This window comes from Psammomys obesus, unplaced genomic scaffold (genome assembly GCF_907164565.1).
Source record: "Psammomys obesus unplaced genomic scaffold, mPsaObe1.curated_primary_1811, whole genome shotgun sequence".
NCBI classification, from domain to species: Eukaryota; Metazoa; Chordata; class Mammalia; order Rodentia; family Muridae; genus Psammomys; species Psammomys obesus.
Window position 1 is genome coordinate 33,706,839 of NW_026596046.1, and position 18,837 is coordinate 33,725,675.

The 18,837-nt window shown below is 44.3% G+C and overlaps 1 protein-coding gene across 3 annotated transcripts in view; it reads right to left on the minus strand.

Annotated features, from left to right (window-relative positions):
* Window positions 1–18,837, minus strand: part of Uvrag (UV radiation resistance associated) — a 263,208-nt gene that overhangs the window by 139,005 nt on the left and 105,366 nt on the right. The gene's annotated exons all lie outside the window — the stretch shown is intronic.

Sequence of the window (18,837 nt, forward strand, 5' to 3'; positions counted from 1 at the left end):
TACAAGATTGAAGAAAGATCACCTGAGCCCAGGGCTTGGGGAATAGTGGGAGTACAGTGTGAGACTCCATCTCAAAAACAAACAAGGGGCTGGAGAGACAAAGGTTTGACTACTACAGCCCATAAGGTATCTCACAGCCATCTGTAATGCCAACTCCCAGGGACCCAATGCCCTCTTCTGGTCTCGATGGGTACCAGGTACACAATTGATGCGCGCGCGCACACACACACACACACACACACACACACACACACACACGGAGAACAATCATTTACCTTGTTTACCAGGCCCAGGAAAGTGTGTTCACTTAGAGATATCACTATGAAAGTGTAGTGTTCGCACTGGGAGACACCAACAAATCCCCTAGCCAACAAAGGACCGTGCCAGAAGCCACACTGAAGAAGCTCAGACTCTCCAACAAATGCTGTGGGAAAGCTAGATGTCCTCATAAAGGAGAAGGAAATTAGATCCCTCCCACTCTGCAAAACTCCCGTTCAACATGGACTAAAGACTTTAAGTCACAAAACTCTGAAAATGTTAGAGAAAAACAAAACAAAACAAAACAAAACAAAACAAACAGCATACACCTCAAAACATAAGCACAGGCAACTTCATGACACCAAAAAGCACAGGCAGAGACTTTCTGCGAGGAGCTGGTGGCTGGACTGCATGAAGTTAAAAAGCTGCGTATCACAGCAAACACCAGCAGGATGCCTACAGAGTGAAGGGAATCCTCACCACCGACATGCCGTACAGGGCAAGAGGTTGATACCTACAGCATGTTAAAGAAAAAACAAGTTGGGCATTAGTTCAGTGGTAGAGTGCTTGGCTCTGGATTTGGTCCCCAGCGACAAAAAGTAAAATAAAACAACCAAAAATTAAACACATACCTAAAACTCCAAAGATTATCTGTTCAACGAACAGGCAAATGAACTGAACAGACATTCTCAAAAGAAACAAAACCAAACAGATCACCAATATTACCACTGCCCAAAAATGCGTAACAACCTTAGCCCCCAGAAAAAAATGAAAAGTAAAACTACATGGGTGACCTATCTCGCCTGACTGTACCAAGGAAACAAAGGTCATCAAAAGCTTGCATAGATTGCTCAAGGGGCATTATATACTGCTGCTAGGAATATACATTTGTGCCACTGCCATGGAAATCTGCATTGGGCAGAGGTAAGGGACCAAGAGAGGCAGACAAGGAAAGGTAAAAGGGGAAAATATGAGCAAAGTACAAAGGTAGGTATGTATGTGTGTGTGTATGTAACTACTATGATAAAGACCGATCTTTTTGTGCATTAAAAGTTGATTTCAAAATGGAAGCTCAGTAAGCATAGAAAAAGAAACCGAATATCTTAGTCTCTAGGTGAATCTAAGTTACATTCACGATGAGATACTATTTCATACCCAGTAGAAGAACTAAGGTTACAATGAAGGAAAGGGTAGGGAGCAAGTAGAATTTACATGCACTGTTGGTAAGATAAATAATACTAACATTTTAAAGAGACAGTTTCTTAGGAAACATAACATACGGTCTACCCTTCAGTCCAGAAATTCTAGTCATGGGTGCCTACCCACAAAGGATGAACGTGTAAGCCCACGAGGTCTGTTTCAGAATGCACACAGAAGCCAGGTGTAGCTGTGGACATCTGTAATCCCAGAACTCAGGAGGCAGAGGCAGGAAGATCAGAAGTTCAAGGCCAGCCTGAGCTACACAGTGAGTTCAAAACCAGCCAAGGCTGCGTAAGACCCTGCCCATCCCAACCCCACAAGGGGCACAGAAAACAATCTAATTGTCCACCAAATAAATAGGAAACTAAGAACCAAATTAAGACCTGTATAGTGACAGTCTACTCGGCAATACAAAGGGGAGTAACTGATGCACACAAGAATATGAGTAAATCCCAAAACCATGCCGAGTGAAGAAAAGCCAGGAGCGAAACAAGGACAGATTGAACACGCTCTTCACCTAAAACCCGACAGCAGGTAAAATCCAGCTCTGCTGACAAGCAGTAATCAGTTGGTTCTGGGCAAGGAACAGACACTGGGGACTGAGGGACTGCCTGAGGTGATGGAAACCCTAGATCTGGACTGGGATGAGGACCACACCAAAACTTGTATTGTGGTGTACGGTGTGAAAATGTTACTTCATTTAAAAAATAGCTATCAGTCTTAGCCTGAATGTCTTCACAGTGTGTGTGTATGTGTGTGTGATTGTACAATGGATCTTATGACATTAGTATCTCTAGGAGCATTTCAGTAGGGAATTACTAGGCTGTTGGGAATTACTTGATAGTTACTGAGGATTTCTTAGGTCATCTGAAAACAGGTCCCAAGATCAGTCATGCAGCAGCTCCCTCAGGACTACACAATCCCATTGCCTCCTGATGCATGCTTAGTTTGCGCTGATGATACAGTCTTAAAAACACATGTCTACAGAAACCCAAATTCAAAGGAAGACCTTTGTGATGTGGTCTCTACTCCATCGCCAGCCTGGTCTCCCTGAACCTTCACTTCAGTAATACCAACCCACTAGCATTGACCGGGACCTTTCTTATTTTTGTGCCTTGTTATAAGCCATGCATCTGCCCACACATGTCTCTGCCCCCCGCAGGTAAGCAAAGCTGTAACCCACTAAAGGGCAGCTCAGCCAGAACCTCTGCTCCTGGCAACGGGAGGCATTTGCCCCTTGCTCTAGAAATCCACACCCCATCACCCTCTGCACACCGCACACTACAACAGTCAGGGTTAAGCTCTGTCGTACACACTAATGTAATGCACAGCAATGGAAGACTGTCAGCACACATTTCCGCGAATGGTTCTCCTCTTCCTCCTTCTCCGCAGGTCTTTCTGAGGAGCAAGAGTTCTGCAAAGCAGCCTCTCAATATGTGTCGTGATGGCCCAGCATATACATATATGTAACCACATTCCTGAAATTGACTGATAGAGCATGAGATTAACTGAAAGATCACTGTTTCCTACATTTACGAGTTCAAAATATTTTGTCAAGAAAAACTGCATAAAGACCCCTCCTCCTTCAGGCAGGGAAATAAGCAATTTTTACTAAAAACGATAGGTATTATCAACCCAGAGACAAGTCAACAAATAGTAGTTTCTTGAAGCTGGGCGGGCTGCTTAGAGCTCCACTGCTACTATGCAAACAACCTTGTCAAATGGTAAAGACTTTAAAAATAAAAATGATTCATGACCATAATTAATGTATGACTTCAACTATTTGGCTCTCACTGCCCCAGACGCTTTCTGATCTTACCTTAGGGGCTTAAAACACACAGACAGAGTCACATTCCCTCCACTCTTCAGTGTTATCCAAATAGACTCACCGAGCCCCTGCCACATCAAGACGGGGCTCATAATGTTCCCCTTTCAAATTCAACCAGAGAATAAAAGTTGGAAGTATTTAGGCTTTTCAAAATAGCATGGCACATCCTGATCCTCCTGGGGGTGAGGAGGGGAAGGCCTGACAGGAGAAGAAACAACAGCTTTGCATTCGCACAGGACAGCTGCCTGAGGAGGGGGGACACCTCATGAGCTCATGTCTATGAAAAGCATCTATAAAGAGAAACACACCATGTAGTCACCTGGGTGATTGCTCAATGCCAGTGCTCCCGGCTGCGGTAGAACCCAGAACATCGAATGCAGGGAGAAGAAACCAAGCAGCTACCTCAGAGTCACCCTGGTGACCAAGGACAGATGCGCCTTGTCACCTAACGTTATCAGAGAGAGACAGAGACAGAGAGAGAGAATGGAAATTGGGTTTAATAAAGATTCTTGGAAGCTAGATGTTGTGAGTGTAAAGATATATAGCAAATGAAAAGTTGTATATCAGATAAATACTTGTAAATACTGAGAACAACCAATCAAATTAACCATAATCTCAGGACCTGAGCCTTGAGAAGAGGTTTTTGTCTGCCTGACGGTGAGCATGCATCTATGCACAGGTTTAAGAGAAGCAGTGACAAATCAGAGCTTCCTGGAAAGCGGCACACTCCCTGTAGCTTGTGAGGCTAAAGTGGCAGAAGGAAACGGAAGGACGACACTGACTGAGACAAATGGGCAGACTGTGAAAGGCTCATGCAATGGAAAGAGCCATTGGAAGGCCATTCAACTTTCCCGCTGGAAAAGATTTCATTATATTTGTACTTTCGAGAGCTCTATGCAGGGACTATCAGGGACTGGGGAGGGCTGGGAGAGGGGACAGAGAGGATAGACAGGGTAGCAGAGAGCAGACAGGAGGGCAGGCATGGTCGATGCATGCAACACGTAAGCAAAGAAAGCCACAGTAGGCTCTTCAGCTTGTACAATTATTACGTTAGTAATTCTAAAAGAGAAAGCTCGTTCTTCTCCCAGGAAGGTGAAGGGTAGTAAACAAGAAGGCTAGCATATGCATAGCAGCTATCTTACTAAAAACAGGCCTTGTCCTGAATGAAACAGGGATAGCAACGGTGGTGGGGAGGTGAAAGGTCAGAGGAGAGAGAAAGTTTGATTTCTGAAAATAATTGCCAGCTGCTCTGGTTTGTACATGGTTTAACTGTGTCCCCTAAAGGCTGACATGATGCAAAGCATGGTCTTTGGGGCAGTGGTTCTGGGTGTTTGATTGCTGACATCCCTTGGTCCCTACCTGCTGCAGGGCATGGCTGGCATACCCCAGCCCAGGAGTGGGCCTTCCCCTCACCCAGGGGCTCTTCACTATACAATCAGGACACTCTGGTTCCTCTGCCTCCTACCTCTCCCCCTCACCATCTCCCCCCTACCATCTCTCCCCCTCACCATCTCCCCCCTACCATCTCTCTTCCTACCATCTCTCCCCCTACCATCTCTCCCCTACCATCTCTCCCCCTCACCATCTCCCCCCTACCATCTCCCCCCTACCATCTCTCCCCCTACCATCTCCCCACACCATCTCTCTTCCTACCATCTCTCCCCCTACCATCTCCCCACACCATCTCCCCACACTATCCCTCCCCCCATCTCCTCTGCTCTCCTCGCCTTCCCTTCACCCAGGGGCTCTTCACTATACAATCAGGACAATCTGGTTCCCCTGCTCCCTACCTCTCCTCCCCCCATCATCCCCATCTCCTCTGCTCTCCTCTCTCTGTGTCTCTCTTCCTCTTCTCTCCTCTCTCTGCACATGCCTCTCCCTTCTCTCTATCCTCCCCCACCAATTCCAATAAACCTGCACATATAGATATAGATATGACATATATATATATATATATACACATACATACATACATACATATATATCTGCCTTACCATGAGCTCATCCCATTATTTCAATCACTGTGGGTGACAGAAGCTTTCAAAAGGGAGTTCTACTAAATGTCCCTGTGGATGTGCTCTCACGTGACCCTTCCCATCCTCAGGTCAGGGCTGGTATAAAAGGGACCAGCCTAGCCTGACCCATGCTGCCTCTACTCCTGATCTGTGATCCTTCCTTCTTCAGATCCTATGCTCACTACCACAGAGGGCATCAGAAGCTGTGCTTTCTCCATGGGTTCCAGAACTGTGATCTCAGAAAGGCTCTGTTGCATGACAACAGCAGCAACACCATGCGGAAAAGATGACCTCTCTAGAGATCCTTTAGGCACCTGGAGGAATTATGGGATAATCACAACTTCATGCCAATTTTTAATTTATATCAAATAGTCAAACTGCCCCAAACCATTAGTTTCTACATCAAAAGAAATAGAAAATATAAATGATTAGTATCCGTTGAATTTGACTTACTATTAGAACATTCTCAGGCTGGGGGGACAGCTCAGTGGTAGTACTTTACCAGGACCTGTGAGACCATTTCAACTCCTTGCACTAAAAACAGCAAGAGAAAATACCTATCTGCTTACACCAAGACCAGGCTCAGGTGCTTTGTTGGTAAAATACCAGCTGTATTAAGAATCTTCCAGAGACAAAAGTATTTCGTTTTGCTTAACAAAACAAGAGTTAACACTGAAACCAAACCTCAGCAATGCCATCATCACAAAAAATCTTCTGACTAGTATGAATAACAATGATCAAGAGCTATGATTACACTTAAGACCAGGAAGAGGGCAAGACATCCACAGCCAGCATTTTATTAACACAGTTCTTGAAGGCAACTGAAAAAAGAGTAAAACTAAAAGGAGGAAGTACTGGAGAGGGGAGAAGGGAAGGAAAAACCAGACCCAAGTAACAAGTGGTACTGGCTAGTCACATCACTCAAGAGGCAGGGAATCCCTGTGGTGGACTCCCTTTGCATAATGCATAAACTTTTTAAACCCTCAAGGCAGGGAAGTGGCCAGGACCCCTGCCATAGGAGCTCCAGCAGCCAGGCCCCAAGCCCAGACTTCCTTAAGTGCCCTGATCTGGCTTGCTTGCTTACTTGCTTTTTTTAATTTTCTTTTTTTAAAAATGTATTTATTTTTCATTCACTTTACATCCTGGTTGTAGCCCCAACCCTCTCCTCTCCCCTATTTGTCAGCAAAGGGAAACCTCCCTTTCTCATCCATCCCAGCTCATCAAGTTGCATCAGGACTGAGTATGTCCTCTTCCCCTGTGGATTGGCAAGGCAGTCCCACCAGGGAGAAGTAATCAGAAAGCTGGCAAGTGAGTCGGTGTCCACTGCAGTCCCCACTTCCCTTACTAGAGGACCCACATGAAGCCTAAGCTGCCCATCTGCTACATCTTTGTAGGGGCCTAGGTCCAGTTCATGCACGGCCCTTGGTTGACGCTTCAGTGTCAGCAAGCCCCTCTTGGCCCTGGTTAGTTGGCTCTGTTGGTCTTCTTGTAGAGTTCCTGTCACCAGTTTTTTTCTCTTTCCTCCCACTTTTCCACAAGATGCCCTACTCATCATCCAGTGTTTGGGTGTGAGCTCAGCATCTGTTTTGAGGTGCTGCTGGGTAGAGTCTCTCAAAGGACAATTCTGACAGACTCCTGTCCTGTTAGAATATTGTTCATGGTGTCAAGGGTTGGCTCTCTCCCATAGGGTGGGTCTTTGGTTGGGCCAGGCTGGGCATTCCCTCAATCTCTGTTCTATCTGCTCTATCTTTAACCGTGCACATCCTGAAGGCAGGGGGAGAGAGATTAGATAGAGGTACTGATTAAAGAGAGGGAACAAAGTAGGAGAGGGGGTATAGAGAGTTAAGAGGGTGGAGAACAGACCTGGGGAGAGCAAAGGCAAGAGGACAGAAGATCTGTAGAGAAAAGAGAAACTGAGGGTGGGGGTATCTCTGTGACAAGCTGGAGACCCAAGTCAGGGTCGGCTCCTGGGAGGACGTGAGGGGACTCAAGCAGAGCTGCAGAGAGGACACCCTCTAACTAGGCTAGTCTCCTAGTAGAGGGAGGGGAACACCAACCACCCACCAAAACTTTGACCCAAAATTTACCCTGATGCTCATTTTCTAAGGACTGTAACTGTCATTTCCAGCCCCGAGGTGGGAGAGTGCCCAGACCCCACCCTACAAAAAAACAATAATAACAACAACAACAAAACCCCACCAATTCCTGAACAGGATAATCCACCAATTCCTGAGTTCCCCCTAACTCAGCACTTGAAATCCCGCCAATCTTCACCCTGGACCTCTCTGTTCTGCCCTAGAAAATCCTATATAAGCCCTGCCTACGTTTTAGTCCCCTGCTGTCTTCTCCCGGGGAGCAGGGCAGCCACTCCTGGATTCGTCCCTCCCATTAAATCTCTTTTTATGACGCTTGCTGCCCAGGGTGACTCTCTCATGGAAGAAACCAAGAAGCACAGAAGGAAGAAATGAAGAAGTGCAATGGGGCTGAGGCTCCGGAGTGCCTGAGCTCAGTTGGGGAAATGCACCACTGGGAACTGCAAAGCTACAAAAGATGAGCAATGAAGAGGAGCTGTTAGACCGTAGCATTCCAGCTCAGCCAGGGCTGTCCTCCCTCAGGGCTGCCAGCCTCTGCTGAGGAGGCTTCCTCTCAGAGCTCTGTGGTTCTTGGGCTCACTGTCTCGGGACACCTTTCGATCCATGCAGGAAACCAACACATAGCCTGGTCAAAGTAGGTGTATACACACTTCCGGACACAGACACAATGAAACTCCTTTGTCCAATTAACATACATTTATTAAGAAAAAAGAAAAAGCCACAGCACAAGAAAGGAAGACTATATTTGCAAATGCTATGGTTGTAAACAGAAAAATCAAAAGGGATCTATAACCCAACTCTACTAGAAATAAACTTGGCCAAGTCTAAATTCCAGAATAAATTTTGTAAATTAATTGCTGCTTATATATACTATCAACAAATAACTAAAAATAAATCTAGTGAAGGATGTCAAAGATTTCACTCAGGAACCATAAATGAGGCAGTAAAGCAGGGGAGAACAAATGGAGACCCATGGAATGAGGATTCATATTGTTGGTGATTCTGTCTCAGTAGCTGATCTACTGAGGCCACGCAATTGCAACCAAAACTACCAAAGCCCTTTCCTTTGGAAATTGAGAAGTCGATTCTAAAGGAAATAATACAGAAATGCAAGAGCTAGAATAGCTGTGAAAATGTTGAAGAATTGCAGTTGAGGTATTATACCACCAGACCATAGCACCTACATAAAACTGTGGCAGTCATGTGATCCTGTACAAATCATCAACAATGTACAATTCAGATGATAGAAACAGAACGTTTACCATATAACCCATCAGCTTTAACAAGAAAAAGAAAACCCTTGTCAATACACGGCCCTGAAATGGCTCAGTGGCTAAGAGATTTGCTGTTCTTCCAGAGGACACAAGTCCAGTTACCAGCACCAACATCAGGTGGCTCACAACCACCTAACTTTAGCTCCAGGAAATTCAATACCCTCTCCTAGCCTCTGCAGGAACACACACATACCAAATACATACATGAAAAGAAATATTTTCAAATTTTGTTTATTCTTAAGTTTGCATACAAGTTAATATCTTACACTGAGTGTGCTGGCTAGTTTTATGTCAGCTTGGCAAAAGCTAATGTTATCTGAAAGGAAGGAACCTCAACTGAGAAAATACCTCCATAAGATCCAGCTATAAGACATTTTCTTCATTGGTGATCGATGAAGGAGGGCCGGAGCCATTGTGAGTGGTACCATGGCTGGCTGGTTGTTCTATGTTCTATGAGAAAGCAGGCTGAGCAAGACACGAGGAGCGAGCTAGTAAGCACCACCCCTCTGCGGTCTCTACGTCAGTTCCTGCCCACAGGCTCCTGCCCTGACTTCCTTCAGTAGTGGACCACGATATGGAAGTGTAAGCCAAACAGATCCTTTCCAGGGTGTTTCTTCATAGCAATAATAACGCAAAGTGAGACACTGAGCATCAGAGTTTCCTACGCCCTCGTCTCACTTCTCTCCCCGCCATTAGTCACCTGTATCCCCCTAGACAGCTTTACTCCTACTTTCATATCATATATATTAACATGCTTTTATGTTTCCATATAAAATCTAGAAGCCACAATGACAGAAAGCATATAATATTTCATCTTCATGGGACCGGCTTAAACAGGCTCAATCTGATTCTCTCCAATTGATTCCATTTTCTTCTTTATGACTGAAAACAATTACAGTGTGCCCATATATTTTCTTAATCATCCGCTGTTGGGCGTGCAGGCTCCACAACATAGACGCTGTGAACAGAGCCGCAGTAAATAGCGATGTGCAGCCATCTCCATGATAGTTGTATAAATGCCCAGAAATGGTATACTTGGGTCATATGGAAGATCTCCTCTCAGTGCCCTCTACAGGGGTTGAACTAGTACATTTCTACCAGCAGTGTGTAGGTTTCTCTTGTGTTGGCAAGGACCAACACAGTGTTAACTGTTCTCTTGATCACTGCGGTGATCTGGAATCTGACTGGGGTGGCATGGAATTTTGGTGGATTTGCATCCTAGTGAAGTTGAACATTTTTTCTTTTTTTAAAATTATCCAATTGTATTTCACCGTTTGAGAATTGTCAGTTTGTCTCTTTAGTCCATTTATTAACTGGGTGGTTCTGATTTCTTGTTAAGTAGCTCTCTACTTCTTTGTATATTCTGGCTACTAATCCTGTCAAAGGTTGTGTGAGTTACTTTTCTGTGGCTGTGATAAACACCATGGCCAAAGGCAGCTACAAGGAGAAGGAGTTTATTTTGGCTCACCATTCCAGAGCGTGAGTCCGTAATGACTCAGGGGAGCACAATGGCAGGCAGCCAGAGAGGAAGCTGAGGAATCATGTCTTCACTGTCTCACCTCAAGCATGCACACACAGCCACACACAAACACACACACAAGCAAACAACTAGCTCAGCCAAGAGTGGGAACTCCCATGTCAGAGTACCTGGCAGAGGATGAGAGGACTTTCTGAATACTAAAGGACTCTTGTGCTGTGATCTGAAGGATGACAACACAGGTACATGCTTATCACATCACGCTAGGAGCCAAGGCAATGGTGGTGCCATTGTGTGGGAGCATAAGAAGAGCTACTTAAGAAGCTTCACTTGAGCCTGAGGTGCCTATGCCACATCAGTAGCAGTGTGAGGTATCTGTTCAGTATAGAGACTGGTGTTGGGAGATAGACCTTGGCTGGGGATGAAAATGTGGCAATCGTTAGCACACAGATGCTAATAATGTTATGAAACATTACAACATTTCTAACATCACCAACATGAGCAGAGTAAATGAGATCACCCTTTAAGACTGTGAGAATGAGAGAGAGCAGAGCCTAGGACAGATTTCAGAGGAACATCAATATTGGAGGAATTAGAAAAGAAGAAATAAAAACCTGCCAAAACAAAACAAAAAAAATCCAAAGTGAGACTATGCAGAGACCCAGGACAGCTGCAAGAGTTGATGTCACAGCAGTTAGAGACAGAATGCCTCTGGGAAGCAGTGACCACTGTCTCAGAATCTAGGAACCTGAGGCCTGGGCAGTGTCAACAAATTTAGCAATAAGGAACTGATTTAAAACATCATTTCTAATCTGTTCACCTCTAAACCCACAGCGATCATCATCTTCTTCGCCCAGCTAATGGCCTCCTAGTTGGCTTTCCACGTCAGCTCTTGCTTTTCTCAATTGTATTCCCTAAGGCACCCCCATTCTTCACTTGCTCAGTTACTCACTGTAGCTCATCTGCTCTAACAGCCTCAGTGCCTCTCTTATACGTTATCCACTGATCCAGCCTGGCATCACCTGTCAGCGAGTGATACGGCAAACACAGAAAAACATAACAAAGGACCTCAGGCTTTCCCACCAGCAACAGTCTTAGACTCCAGGTTCCTTCCAGTGTAGCACTCTGGGTTTCTCTTCTCACAGGACAGAAGAAAGTTTAAAGGTTCTCATTTAGACTAAGATCATAAAGGCTTTGACACTGCCTGGGATTAAATTTCCTTACAGACACGTAGAAACGACACAAGATACAAATTTGCAACAATGTTAGTGCTGCAGCAGTGGTGGTGCACACCTTTAATCCCAGCACCCGGGAGTCAGAGACTGGCAGGTCTCTGAGTTCAAGGCCAGCCTGGTCTATAGAGCAAGTCCCAGGATGGCCAGGACTATACAGAGAAGCCCTGTCTCAAAAAGCTAGCTAAATTAGATAGATAGGTAAATAGATAGTAGGTAGGTAGGTAGATAGATAAAATAAGATAGATAGATACATACATACACACACACATACATACATACATGCATGCATGCATAGATGCATAGATAGATAAACAAACATTAGTGCTGCCTAGTACAGTTAGACCTAAGCCATTTTCTCCCTTCATCTTTGTTAAGTACAAACCTCTCATGCTCTCCAGGCTTCTAATTTCTATGGTTAGTTCTCTACGTCCCTTTCACAATGTGACATCTTAAACACACTATACACGCACTTCTAGTTTTGTTATTAACACTGCCCATTGGTTTAAAAAATGTTTTTCCCCCTTCTGGTAGAGAAGGGTTATGGCCTTTAAATTTTTCCACAATAGACACAAATTTCAGTGTATACTTATATCATGCTAAATCAGCAGTCGAGAATTATCGTGCTACAGAACTGACTGCCAGCATACCACACTATCCAGGGTCTGCTCACCCCTCACTCTCTGAAAGCGTAAGGTTACTGTGTGATTCTAATGCTGATTTCTGTGCCCTGCCCTCCCTCAACTCCATATCTGGCTGTAAACCTTGTTCTGAGAACCTCCTGTCTCAATGTTGTATAAACACTGCTCCCCAATTATACCCTCATATGCCAATAAAGCAACTTACAGCCAGTGGATAAGCATGGGAGAAAACAGGGCTGGACTTCCTGCCAGCCAGGGGAGGAGGAGTTAGAAGAGGGGATTGAGCCAAGGGCAGAGGTCCAAGAGACATCAGGAAACAGGAACAAGAAAGCCACAAACGCTGGAAGGAAACCAGATTAGCTTAGAGGGTTAAGAGTAGAGCAATAACTGCTCAATTATTGTGCTGTGAAGCTTATTATTAAACAAACATAAAAGAGTCTCAATTATTTGTAGGATAGCTGGGTTAAGAGAGAAACAGTTTTATAAAAATAACAACTCTCCTCCACACGCAGCCCAAAGCCTCCCTCAGCATAATTCCTCTTTCACTCCTACTTACCACCCACTCGGCTTTTCTCTTTCAGAAATCCAGCCTCCTCCATCCAAATGAGCACTGCCCCCAGAATGTCCAAAACACGCATCTCAACAGTGGCCAGCAGAAAGCACAACACTGGGATGAGGCTCAAGAGATGCTTGAGGTCTTTGTGTATCAATAACCCAGAGGACCAACAGTGAGGAACCTTTCACTGGCACTAAGTGCTCACAGGTTCTAAAATTCTGTGATTAGATACTACATTTTATTAAAGGTAGCCTATATCTGTATACTTTAAAAAAAAAAAAAAGATAAATATCAAGGGCTGGAGAGATGGCTAAGGTTAAAAGCACTGCCTGTTCTCCCAATTCCGGTAACCACATGGTGGCTCATGACTATCCATAATAAGATCTGGGCCTTCTGCTGGTGTGCAGGCACACAGGCAGGCAGAACACTGTATAAATAATGTTAAATATTTAAGAGTGAAAGAGAGAGAAATGTTATGCATGGCAGTGCATGCTTTTGTTTTGTTTTATTTTTGTTTTTCAAAACAGGGTTTCTCTGTGTAGCCTTGGCTGTCCCTGAACTCACTCCTAACACCAGGCTGGCCTCAGACTGACAGAAATCCACCTGCTTTTGCCTCCCTGAGTGCTGCGATTAAAGGCGTGCACCACCACTGCCCAGCTGTGGTGCATGCTTCTAATTCCAGGACTTAGAAGGCCAGGGCAGAAGGATCACAAGTTTAAGGTCAGTTCTGAGATACATTAAAAAACAAAAACAAAACCCACATCATATACATTTATTGACTTAGTAATTATAGTGAACAAATACACATTTATTTAGGATTTGCTGTGTAGGGCAGCAAACTACAAACATGAAATACATATTTCATTTTAACGCTCACATGAGTCCATAGACTTTGTATATCACTGCCATCCTACAACTGGAAAACCAAAGCTAATAAAATGGCACAATCAGGACTCAAGCCCAACTTTTTCTAATTGAAAAACCCAGTCTCTTCACTGCTTCATTCTCTACCCATCAAGTCACTGTTCCCATGTGAATCCTGCCATCTCCCACTCCACCCCAAACCCTTGGCATCTGTAACACATTAAATATCAAATGCACTGTTTTTGTTCCCCAAGTGCTTTTTCCCAGACACAAGCTTTGGGTTGAACTTCCTAGCTCTATGGGTCCCAGTTCAGTGCCCTTCACAAAACACCAGGCCTCCCTGTGCCTTTTCCTTCTATTATTCTACTCATAGGGCACCTCACACGACAACAAATGCTCTCATCCTATCTGTAGGAGGCAGCCTTCTCAGATGCCTGCTCCCACTCACGGTTCCCAGCCCTGTCGTATATGCCCCATAACCGCATGCTCTTGGGTATTAGCAGGACTGTGAAGTAAAAGGAGGACCACAAGCCTAAGGCCAGCTCTGGGTTACACTAACAAAATGTTTTCTCTGGAACTCACATACGTTTATTTACTCAGTACCTGTGGTTAACAAACATTTATTTAGGATTTGCTGTGCTAGGCAATGAACCAACAACATGAAATCCGTATCTCACGTATCTCATCACACTCCTCCCAGATCCTGTTCTTTTACAGGGTGAAGGGGTCTGGAGATACAACACAGTTAATAAAAGTTCCCGTGTTGATTTTGAGTTAATAAAAAAGGAAATTATCAAGGCATTGCAAATTGAATCTTACATGCTCAAATCCATGTGTTAAGGGCCTAACTTCCCACATAAATACAATAGAGATGAGATGTTTAGGAGCTAAGGTTAAATAAGGTAATGTGATTAGGCTTCTAATTCAATATATGAGATTGGTGGCCCTAGAACAGTGGTTCTCAATCTGTGGGTCATGACCCCTTTAGGAGGTTAAACAACTTTTCCTGGGGGTCATCTAAGAACACTGGAAAACATAGATAAGATATTTACAGTATAATTCATAACAGTACCAAAATTACAGTTGTGAAGTAGCAACAAAAGAATTTTATAGTAGGGGGTCACCGCAACATGAGGAACTCTATAAAGGGTCACAGAATTAGGAAGGTTGACAAACACTGGCCTAGAAGAACTGTCCCTCTCCATTCATGCACAGAAGAAAGGCTATGGGAGGACACTGTGAGAGGCAGCCATCTGCAGGCCAGGAGAGAAACCCTCCCTACACACTGAGTATTTGGACACTCTGATCTCAGACTTCCTGCTTTCAGATCTACGAGAAAACACATTTCTGTGAAAGCCACCCAGTCTCTGGAATCTTGCAGCAGCCCACATGAATACACTCACTGGATCTGACCTCATCAGGTAAGCTCTTAAAGCGACGAGGCCTTCCTGAGGGGCCTAACGCATGACAGAACCTATGGGGTAGAGTACTGGGCAAGGACCTGTAGCAGCAACCTCTCTGGAGTTGACAGTAGCAGGAACTAGGAACCTAAGTCCTACAACCACAAGGATTGTGCCAGCAACCGCACGAGCCCAAATAAAGATAGTGAGCAACAGAGTGCGGCCGACACTCTGACTGCAGTCACCCAAAACCATGAACCTCATGTCATGCTGCAGTCATTTGTTCGCTGTGTCTGACGCAGGCCTCCAGACTCCTCAGCACGTAACCTACATCCTGTTAGTGCCGGTGACCTGCCCGTCTCTGCGGTGTCACCACACAGGGGCCTTTAAGAACACTGCTTCAACCAGTACCACTCCCTTCCCTCAGGAGGAGGAGCAGGCCCATCTCACTGGTGCCATCTTCACTGCATACAGTAAGTTACTGTTGGCTGTTCTGCTTTTCATTGACTCTGTTTTTCCCAGGTCCTGTGAAATATAGTGACTGACGTTACACGTTCTTACAATGTGTTAAACAGTACAGCAGAAAGGCCCTACCACTCCTCAAGGATACCACATTTGGATGGATGTAACCCAACTTTTTCTAACAACGTAGACATCACTGATTGCCAGCATTGACTTGAACAGTGACTAATGGTCCTGTGTGCCTTTTTCAATAAAGCTGTTGGGGGGGAGAAACGGCTTAGTGAGAACATACTGCTCTTGTAAGGTACCAGAAGTTGATTCCCGGCACTCACACTGGACAGCTCACAACTACAACTGTAATTCTGGAAAATCTGATGTTCTCCTCTGGTTCCCATGAGCACTTCACTCACATGCATAAACCCATACACAATTCTGCATTTACACACACAGTTGAAAATAAAATACATAAACAAAAAATAAATAGGGCAAACAAATTACAATCCACATGGCAAGCCTCCCTCTTCTCATGCCATATTCTTATCCCAATCACATTCCATCTGAATTTAAGCTGGGTTGAAGACATCTTCCACTTTTCCAGTCCTCAGAGATCGTCATAATTACATACTGATTTGGCATGCATAAAATTACAATCACCTTACCTACAGGCTCCGTACTGCCTGTTTCGTGCTTACCTCGCCACACACCTGGGCAGAAGAACCGCATCTCTTGCTCACTGTTACATCACCCCCAACATGCTGCGTGTTCCAACGTGAGGTACGCAACAAACACACTGCTACTGAGTAGCGGAGTGAGTAGACATGGTGAACAGCACTAGATCAAAACCAGAGAGCCCTTTGCCATGTTACTAAAAACTTCCTTCCAGGCCGATGGTGAATCATTAGGTGGTTATCAATGTGTCTTTCCTGTCATTTAGCTCAGATTTCTTCATCTTGCTGACAAAGCTATAACCATATCCCTCATGAAGCACATACTGGAGTTATGTATATATGCAAATCTAATTATCCTTTCAAAAGAGATATATCAGTCTGAGATAACTTGTTCTTGGAAAAGACTTGCCTAAAAGAAGCAATATTCAAGATAGAGTTTGCAGGCCTCTGGCCGCCGCATGCAAGGGAACTTGGAGGGGATTTGAAATCACTTCTCAAAGTCATTAAAAGAGTAGACTGTCTTGCTTGTTCAGGACAGAAAGTAGGTGATGCACTAAAACAAAACTATGTAAGAGCTACGTCCAAAGAGCTATATCCCAGGAAGGCGACCAGAGCCCCACCAGTATGCACATGATCCACCCCAAACTCGCATTTGCATCTCTACAGCACCTACAGCAGTCTAGGACACATGGGAATCCCTCAAATACTTGGAGAGTTTATTAAGTATTATTCCCTCAAACCAGGAATCTACCCTAAAGCCTTCTACATTCCTCTGTCTAGACCACTCACAGAGTTGAGAACACACAGTCTCGTGGTAATGGCATCAAATAAAACACAATACTTGTGCTACATATAAAATTAATATACTTTCATGGAAAAGTAACTGGTAGCCCCGTGGGTGGGAAAGTTGTTCTGAGAAGATGGTAGGTGGTGTGAAAGCATGTGCTAACGAGAATGTCAGGTCTAACTAAGATGTACTCTCAGAGCCAGCAGCAAGAATGATGGGGCGATGGTTACAGAACAATAATCAAGTCTTCGCATTTCCAATTTACAACTCAAATAACTCACTTCAGGCAACAACCACCACACTTGGCATAAGAATGGGCTAAATCATTCCCAGATTTGTTCCTAATACCATCCATGTGCATTTTAGCAAGTTTAATTTAAAATGTGTTCATTGCACAATAAACACACTTGAGGAAGTACACAGAAAAGAACTTCGGAACTAGAGATGAGAAAAAGAACAAACTGCAGATATGGGCACAATCTTTAAAACTAAGGACTATAGACCCTTGATGCCAATAAATTGTTTAAACTTATAATTCTCCAGTAAAATGTAAGTTAACAAATTGTCTTAACAAGAGTTGGAAAACCTGAAGAGGAAATAGTCAGCAAAGGATGACACTGGGCAGCCAGAATGGGGCACAAAGGACCCTGATGGCTTCATAGGTGCTGGAGTGTTTGTCCTGTTCGAAGTTGGAACTGAAGTGTGAGAGCCCTGGGAGGCGGATCCTCAGAAGGGTTAGGACCGGAGGGTTCTAGCCTTCTCAATGACTCCATGAACTAATCACAGAAATGGGTTCCTCAGGAAAGGCTGGTCTCCTTTTCCCTCGGGCCCTCTCTGCTCTTCTCTGTGTGATGCATCTGGAGGCATCTCCGCAGATCTCCACAGTATTTCCATGCAGCCAGGAGGCCTACCAGGTGCCAGTGCCTTGATCTTGGAAATTCCCAGTTTTGGGAACTGTGAAAAAGAAGTTTCCGTTTGTTACAAATTGCTAAGTCTCAGGAATTCTGTTAGAGCAGCACAGAAGAAACTAAGAAAACCAGGACCAGGAGTGCGGTACTGCTATAAAACTTAACTAAAAATGAGAAAGTAGCTTTGGAACTAGATGATGAGTACAGGATAGAAAAAAAAGTAGGAACAAACTAGAAGACTGAGACTGACAAGAAAAAAAGATTAAGATTTTTGTGATTACTCAGAAAATGAGGTGTACAAAAGGAGCATCTGGATTCCCCTAGTGAATGTTTAAGTGGTTGTGATCAGAATGTTCATGGGACAATGAATACAACAGACAATTCTATGCTGACAAATAGAATAGACAATTCCGATGAAACCTCAGATAGGAATGGGGGAACAAGACAACAGACCCTGGAGGAAAGAGCATCCTTGTTATAAAATGGTAGGAACTTGGGTGAATTGTATCCATATGTGTGTCATGGGACAGGATTTAAAAATGATGCACTAAGATACCTGATGAAAGACATATCCAAGAAGCGGGGCATTCCAGCCACTGTGTGGTTTATTTTAACTGTATCATAAAACATAAAGAAAACAAATGGTTTTAGAGCATAAAGGTCTAGAGAAACCCTCCTCCTGGTCAAACATGTTCAGGGGAGAACACCGACTAACTGATAAGGAGATCAATGTGGCTATGAGGAAGCCTGGCGCTATCATCAAATCAATAGGAAAAATGACCTCTTAGAGGCACTTCTAAGCATGGTTCAGCCAGACAACAGCAAACAGAGCTAGGGGATGAAGCTGCTGCAGAGTCCCCATGAGGGCAATGTCTCGTGGAATCATGGGGGTGGAGCTGTCCTAAAGACTCTAAAATCATAAAGTTGTCAAAGTGAGACCCCAATTTATGAGACCTATTTTATGAGCTGAGCCAGGCAAAGTCATACAAATTTTGGGAGGCCCAACTGCTAACTAGAAGGTAATGCAAGGAGTGAAAAAGATCGTTTACACCCAAAGGATTCAGCCTATTGGGGATAGGACTTGTTACTTCTCTTTCCTTTCCCATGTCTCTCTTTGGGAAGGACACATCTATCTACAGCTGTCCCAACACTGCATTTCAGAAGCATACAACTT